Source organism: Carya illinoinensis, chromosome 13, assembly GCF_018687715.1.
Source record: "Carya illinoinensis cultivar Pawnee chromosome 13, C.illinoinensisPawnee_v1, whole genome shotgun sequence".
NCBI lineage: Eukaryota > Viridiplantae > Streptophyta > Magnoliopsida > Fagales > Juglandaceae > Carya > Carya illinoinensis.
The window spans coordinates 18787126-18795749 of NC_056764.1; the positions used below are offsets into that span (position 1 = coordinate 18787126).

At 37.0% G+C, this 8624-nt stretch overlaps 1 non-coding gene across 1 annotated transcript; it reads right to left on the reverse strand.

The window, feature by feature from the left end:
* Positions 1-5141: 5141 nt before the first annotated feature.
* Positions 5142-5249, reverse strand: LOC122293039. Its single transcript, XR_006237097.1, has one exon. It is a non-coding gene; the product is annotated as a small nucleolar RNA R71 (small nucleolar RNA).
* Positions 5250-8624: the final 3375 nt, after the last annotated feature.

The following is an 8624-nucleotide window of genomic DNA, read 5'->3' on the forward strand; positions in this document are numbered from 1 at the left end:
TGTTCAATCGTTCAAACTGTTGTTGCATAGCCTGCAACATAAAGGAGTTATCTGCCATCCCCTTTGGTGATGAGTCACTTTTATGAGACATCGTACGCACTGCACACAAAAAAACTATTAGTGGAAAAGACCTCACATGCTCCCTTACGTGTTTACACTCGAATAACTCCACTCATGTTTCACTCTTAATTGGCTTTTTCCCGATAATGATCTCACACTCTCTTGCCTTTTACCTCAAGAGTTTTCCCACTCAAGTTCTTTCGGAACTAATTAAACTATAAATCAAGACAATACAAACCTGTCTTATTCCAACTAGTAATTAGATCCAAGAAACTGTTAACAAGAGAAAATACAGAAAGAATAAAATGACACAAGACTCAAGGAAATGCTACGAGGGAAAGAGTACTCACAAGACAATACACCAACTATAAAGATATATGTAGCCCCTTTGATGATAAAAAATTCGGATTCCTAAACTTTTTTTTTTTTTCGAATTTTCTTTTTTTTTTCTTTTCTTTTCCTTTCCTTTCTTTTCTTTTCTTTTCTATTCTTTTCTTTTCCTTTCTTTTCTTTTCTTTTCTCACCAATTCAATCACAAACAGCAATATTCAATTGTAACAATCAAACAATTGAATTCAAATACATAAAAATTGACAAGGAAATAGAAGAGAATCAATGAAACGACACTCCAAGGAATTGACAAACTTAAAGATGCAAGAACTCCAGAAATTTCCAACCTCTATATGGTGTAAATTTTGGCAGCCCTCAAACAAGCAATTTAGCCAACCAATGTTGATAAACATGAAACCAAAATGATAGAGTAATCTGCCAGCCCTAGGAAAAACGAATTTCGGCACTTCTTTTTTTTTTTTTTTTTTTTGCAACCCTAGAACAATGAAACCCTAGAATTAAAGATACAATAGATAAAAGATAGAATTACACCTGATTGGAAACCTTGCTCTGATTACCAAATGATGTGAACCCCAATAGACTTGCTTTAAGACCCAACAACAATACTGGAAAAACAACCCCAAGAAAGCCAAACTCAAGTATATGGATGGAGAATCTAAACCCAATGAGAACTCTTTCAAAGAACCTAGATTATATCAAAATCTAGACCCATTGAAGAACCCGTCTCAAGAACCTAGATTACAAAGGAAGAACGCCACAAAGGTTTTGATTTACCCTTGATAAGTTCAGAAGTTCAAGAAGAACAAGTGGAGATAACTCAACTCTCAATCACAATTCCATATAGTCTGCCTCTCAAATGAGGTTACAAGTGATTTAAATAGACAATCCCCAAAAACCCTAAGCAAACAATGCGTCAGGTACTGTAGCGTGAATAGTGCCATACGCCGCGCTACAGTAACTTCTGAAACCCTAGTAAGACATAAAATTATAACTTTCCAAATAAACCCTTGGCCAAAAATACAAGGCCTTCCCAAAAATAACCCTAGTCCATTAGAAATAAGACATATGTGGGCCAAGCATCCTCAAGCCCACTTCTTCTAAACTAATAATAAAATACCGTTAAACAAATTGAAAGCCTTAACAACAATAGGCCCAATCTCTAAGTCATGTCTTCCATAGCTTGTATCAAGTGGATCAAAACTGGTTCTTTTTCCTTGAAGCCCATCTTGAGTGTTGGGCTCTTCCTAGCTTCATCCCAAGTGGATTGCACCAATCCTTGCATTGGTTCCTTGATCTTCTTGGCTCTTGATCTTGCAATTGGCCCATCTGGAATTTGCAAGGGATCTTTAAGGATAGCTCCACCTTGGTTCCCATCAGCAACTCAGTACTAGCATTGGATCAATTGACTCAAAGAAACCTGTCTTTTCTTTCATTCTTAGAATTTTAGCCCACAAATGCCATACCATTGGTTTCCCTCAGGGCCAAGATGTGCCATACGCCCCTTATCTACCCTTGGTTAAGCTCATAACTGGAGTTAAGGGCATTTATCGCCTTAGAAGTGGTTAATCATCCTTAAACCATCTTCCAAACTAAATTTCAATTTTAATTCTTTCTCTCCTTTTTTATATGGGCTTTATTACTCTTATTGTTTTGTTTTGCATCGTTCTTTGACTGAATTAGACAATTAGACTTGATACACCACATTTCAATACAAGGAAATTCATTCCAACCCCCAGGTCACCGCCAATTGCCACCTAGGTGCCCCTCGATGTGCATTGCAGCTAATCGGACTCGACCCTATGCCGTTTACACCATTTTCTTAAGTAAAATAGTAGCAAATGCAACCCACCCTAACTGTCAAAACGCAATTCTTGCAATGGACGAATTGACTCAAAGAAACCCTTTTTGTCCTTCATTCCTCCAATTGTAAACCACAGCTGCCCTACGATCGGTTTCCCTCAAGCCTAAGACGTGCCATACTCCCCTTATCTTGCTTTGGTTAAGCTTGTAACCAGAATTCAAGTCATTAATCAACTTACAAGTGATTAGTCATCTCTCAACCATGTTTATAGATTGATTTCCTTCTGAATTCTTTCCCACCGTTTTTATATGGACATTAATACTTTTATTGTTGTTTCCAATCATTCTTAGAGCGGAATAGAATATTGGACTTGGATCCACCACATTCAACACAAGGAAAGTCATTCCAACACCAAAGTCACCGCCAATTGCGAACTAGTGGCACCCCTTTGCGCATTGCAACGAATCGGACTATAGCCTATGCGGGTTAGACCGTTTTCTCACGGGAAATCTCATCAAATACATCCTCCATTTACCGTCGTAACTCTGTTCTAGCGTTGGACTAATTGACTCTAAGAAACCTGTCTTTTCTTTCATTCTTCAAATTTTAGCCCGCAGATGCCATACCATTGGTTTCCCTCTTGCCCAAGTTGTGCCATACGCCCCTTATCTAGCCTTGGTTAAGCTCGTAACTGGAGTTAAGGGCATTCATCAACTTACAAGTGGTTAATCATCTTTAAACCATCTTCCAAACTAAATTTCAAATTTAATTCTTTCTCTCCTTTTTTTATATAGGCTTTATTACTCTTATTGTTTTGTTTTGCATTGTTCTTTGAGTGAATTAGATGATTAGACTTGATACACCACATTTCAATACAAGGAAAGTCATTCCAACGCCCAGGTGATGAGTGTGCGAAAGTGCACTCTATATACTCTATTATTGGACTAAAATTCTAAAATGTGAATAGAAATCATAGGAATTAATGTGTATTCTTAAATTGAATATCTATTTATGTTGGGATACTCCTAAGCAGTTTTTTTATGTCTAATTTTAGAGTTTATAAAACAGCAAGTCAAGCCCAGTCAAATTCAAAGGAGGACATTCATGGGGTTTGAGAGCAATTTGGAAGAAAAGAAAAAGAAAAAAAATCACAAAATGAAACCACAAGAAGTCTAAGTCCAAAATTCGCTGGTAGACAGTCTGGACATATTTTAGTCTTTTGACTGTATCTTTTTACTTATATATTGGATTAATGCGATGCTTGATTCATTGGAAAGCTATCTTAAAGGGCTATAACTTTGTCTCTAATAAGGATTTCCAAATTCGAACTCTTGAAGGCTGTACGTGGCTGCCAAGATAAGTCCTAAAATTTAGGCGATTTTTTTATGCGGAAATCAATAGGACATTTGGGTTTCTTTCTTACCCTATATAAGCATATCATTAGTATGAAATGGAGGAGAGGAAGAGGCACAAGAGGCAGATCTGAAGAGAGGAGAAAATCACTTCCATGGCCACCGTTCGCTTCAGTTTTCTCTGGAGATTTTTGTTGTCCATTATATTTATGGGTAACTAAATTCTCAAGTAGGGTTAGAGATGAACTTGCACATTAGATGGTATTTCTAATTTATTTTTAGTTCATGTATTTGATTTTCAATTGCTAAAACTCTTTTGTTTTATCATTCTCAATTCATCGTTGATGTTTTCTTCTCCGAATAATCATAGAATTTATTGTGTTTATGGATTCAGTCATGCTTTTTCTATTGAATGGATTAGTTCTTTGATTATGTTTGGATCAATTATTTATCTATATTGATTTAGTTTTTTGCTGTAATATCGCTTCCTGAGTATATTATCGTCATTGGATCTTATCAATAGGGGTTGTAATTCACGTTTTTTAAAAGTGGTGAATGTTTTTTCAAAGGGTTACATTTGATTTAAGTCTGGTTTATAAGTCTATACCTTCCGATTGGGAATTGCGGGAATTGAGTTCCTAATTGAGTTATCCAATGAATTAAGAATAATTAAAATACCAGATTTGTGCAAGGGATTCCCGTCGCTCTACTGTTTGTCAAATTTGAGTACTTTTTCTGTTAATCACTTTGGTTCACTTGAATTTACATTTAAAATTAATCTTTGTTCTCTATTACTTATTTAATATTTTTTCTTTAGTTTCTTTGTTCCTCTTGCTATTCTTTTAATTTGTCTCCCTGTGGAATCGACACCGCAAAGCTGTGCTACAACTACCGCATTATTCTTTGGGCGTAATCAAATTTTAGCACTGTTGCTGGGGAGACGGTAGAAGAATTGTGAGATAGTTTTTCTTTTCAATAGTTTGCAAAGGCGGTAACTTCGTTCCCTATTTTAGCTTACTGCATCTTTTTTTTTTTTTTTTCTTTTTCTTTTTGTAGTTTTTTTTAGTGTTGGGTTTTTCTCTACCTTGCATGCACAGGTATAGAGACGCCTTGGGTCGGTTTGCTTGTAGACCTATGTTAGAGTCAGAGTTTAATTTTTCTAATCATTTGTTTGATAATTCTTCTAATTCTGAGAAAATGAGTGAACACGAAGATCAACCCACTAGGACCCTTCAGGATTACCTCCACCCTACACGCACAGCCACACCATCATGCATCATGTTTCCAGCTAATATTCGCCAATTGGATTTTAAAACAGGGATGATACAATTACTCCCTACTTTTCATGGCTTGGAAAATGAAAATCCATATGTGCACATTAGAGAGTTCGAGGAAGTAGTTGCGACTTTTCATAGTCAAAATGCAACTGATGACATTGTGAGACTTAAGTTTTTTCCTTTCTCTTTGAAAGATAGAGCTAAGAGTTGGCTATACTCATTGAGACCACGATCTATTGGGTCATGGAATGAGATGACTCAGGTCTTCTTTAATAAATAATTTCTCCAACATAAGACCAATGCTTTAAAAAGGCAAATCTCCACCTTTGTACAAAAGGATAGTGAGACTTTGTATCAGTCTTGGGAGAGATTTAAGGAGCTATTAAGTATGTGTCCTCACCATGGATATGAGAATTGGCGCTTAGTGAGCTATTTTTATGAGGGACTTACACCTAGAGAGCGTCAATTTGTGGAGATGATGTGTAATAGTGAGTTCTTATAGAAAGATCCTGATGAGGCCATAGAATACCTCAATGAGCTTGCTGAAAAAGCTCACACTTGGACTGGACCTAGTGCTACTGAGAGCACAAATAGGTCACGACCTGCAGGAAACCTAAATGGTGGTGGAATTTACCATCTCAGGGAAGAAGATAACCTAAAAGCTAAGGTTGAGATGCTCACTAGGGAGCTGGAGGTGTTGAAGAATAAAGACTTAAAGCCAACACACGTGGCTAATCATGCAGAGTCTTTTGGACGATGTTTTGTGTGTGGTGGGGTAGATTACCTTGCCCAAGAGTGTCCCACATTTGCTGAGATGAGAGAGATGTATGAGGAACAATGTAATGCCTTAGGTATGTACATGAAGCCTGTTGGACCTTTCTCTGATACCTACAATCCTGGGTGGCGTAATCACCCCAATTTTAGCTGGAAGTCTGAAAACCAGCTGCCTGCACAACCCCCTAGATCATATCCTGCACCATATCATGCACCTTCATCTTCTAGGAGTCCTTTAGAAAACACTTTGCATGCTTTTATTGAGGCACAGAGTAAAACTAATCAACAGTTTGAATCTTTGATTATGCAGGTTGTTGAAGAAAACAAAGAGATAAAGAGTCATATATCCAAGATAATGAGCTCCTCGAGTGTGAATGAGCGTGGCAAGTTTCCTTCTCAAGCTCAATCCGCACCCCAAGATCAGCATATGGCACAAAAAAATTAAAAAGAAGTCAATGCCATTATGACAAGAAGTGGTAAGTCCTTACACATCCCAACAACTGATAAGCAAGAGGATGTTGAAGAGGAACAAAGCAATGATAGCACCGAGTTCCCCAAGGATGCCGAGGTAATCAAGAGTCTAGTTAAGGTACCATTTCCTCAAGCTTTAAAATCTGGTCTGCGAACTTTGGATCCTAGTAATGAAATCTTGGAGAACCTCAGGCAGGTAAAGATTAACCTTGCTCTGTTGCATGTTATTAAACAAGTTCCCACTTATGCAAAAGTTTTTAAAGATTTGTGTACAGTTAAGAGGAAGCACCATGTTAAGAAGACAGCGTTTTTGACAGAGCAAGTTAGTGCTCTAATTGAGCAGCGAATTCCTCCTAAGTACAAGAATCCTGGTTGTCCAACCATTGCATGTAATATTCAGAATCATGAGTTTGGGCAAGCCTTGCTAGATCTAGGAGCTAGTGTTAATTTGATGCCTTATTCCATTTATTTGCAGCTTGGTTTGGGTGAAATTAAGCCTACTTCTGTCATGCTTCAGTTGGCTGATCGTTCAATTAAGAAACCGAGAGGGATAGTTGAGGATGTTTTGATCCAAATTGACAAGTTTTATTATCTTGTTGATTTCTTAATTTTGGACACTCAATCAGTTGTTGAGTTTAACTCTAAAGTTCCTCTCATATTAGGTAGACCTTTTCTTGCTACGGCTAATGCACTTATAAATTGCAGGAATGGGTTGATGAAGTTATCTTTTGGAAACATGACCATGGAGGTCAACGTTTTCCATATTGACAAGCAGCCAACAGATGACAAGTGCTACCAAACGTATATGATTGATGCACTCATTGACAAGGGAGTTCACACAACTCATGATTTTGATCCCCTTGAATATTCCCTTGTGAATTCTGAGTTTAATACATCTGTTAGTGATTCATCTGATGTTATTGATATTTGTGCTGTTTTTGATGAAACTCAGGATTATGGCACACAGGTTTGGCAACAGAAATTTGAGGAGTTGCCGAAGAAATGTGGAAAACAGATTCCTGTAAGTATGAAAGTACCAAGAGTTAAATTGAAATCTTTGCCTAAGTCTAAAGTCCATAAGGTTAAAATGAAAACGTTTCATAATAAAAATATTCTTAGGAAGAGGTTTAAACCTAATGACCGAATATGCTTATATGATTTTGGATCTCACAAGCACAAAGGAAAACTTTGGTTTAGGTGGACTGACCAATTTCTAGTGAAAAATATTTTTGTAAATGGGGTGGTAGAAATAGAGGATCCTAAGGATGGTCGGATCTTTAAAATAAATAGAGGATCCTAAGGATGGTCGGATCCTAAGTAAATGGTCAACGCCTTAAAATATTAATTGATAGGCAAGTTCCGGAAGTGGAAGACATTCCACTTGTGGATCCAATCTATCAACCTTAAACACACCACCAAGGTATGTGTTTCTTTATTTATTTTGTTTTGCTTTGTTTTGCTTTTGTTTTTTCTTATTTTCTTTCTTTTCCTTTTTGTTTACTGTTGTTTTCTTTGTTTTTGATTGCAGGATAGTTTCATTTCGTCATTTCATATTACCATCTTTGGTGTTTAGGGAGCTACCCACGTTACTCATCAGGTGTATTCTACCATTTTTAGTTACTCCCCATTCAATTTTGATTCTTAAACATTGAGGACAATGTTTCATTTAAGTTGGGGGTGGTGGTGCAAATTCAGTATTTAAAATACTTGTTGGAACTCTGTGGCATATTTTCATGTGTCAATTTTTTTTTAATTTGCATCACACGTGCATCATTTTCACATGTGTACTCATTCTCATTCATAGCCATCTTTGTGAATTCACCAAACCCACCAAATCATTTTTTGCTGAAACATTCACAAAATCCTTAATGCACTTATCCAAGTTTTGTGGTAAGATGGTGGTTTGACACATGTAGCTAGATAACTCTTTTGCTTAAGTATTCATGTGAGTTTGGAGAGGATTGAGAGCATACAAATGCAGTAAATTGTGATAAGCGTTCATTGATCTGTTGAATTGGGCACTTCTTTTGAGAATATCATTACATGGTTTGCGGTACAATGGTGGATATACTTGGGATATGACGAATGATGGGCCCCAATGCGGACCAAGTCTTAAGAATCAATTACAAGATTAAGAGTCACGAAGATCAAGGGAGCAATACAAGAATTGGTACAATCCAATTGGGATCAAGTTAGCAAGAGCCCGACACTCATGATGGGCTTGAAAGAAGAAGAACCAGTTTTGATCCACTTGATCCAAGCTATGGAAGACACGACTTGGGCTTATTGTTATTTAACGCCATGGACTTATTGATTTCATTAAAAGGGCTTATTTTATTAGTCAAATGAATTAATCAAGAATAATTGGGCTTGGGGGATGTCTAGCCCACATGTCTTATTTCTAATGAACTAGGTTTTGGGGAAGGCCTTGTATTTTGGCCAAGGGTTTATTTGGAAAGTTATAATTTTGTCTTACTAGGGTTTCAGAAGTAACTGTAGCGCGGCGTATGGCACTGTTCACGCTACAGTACCTGACGC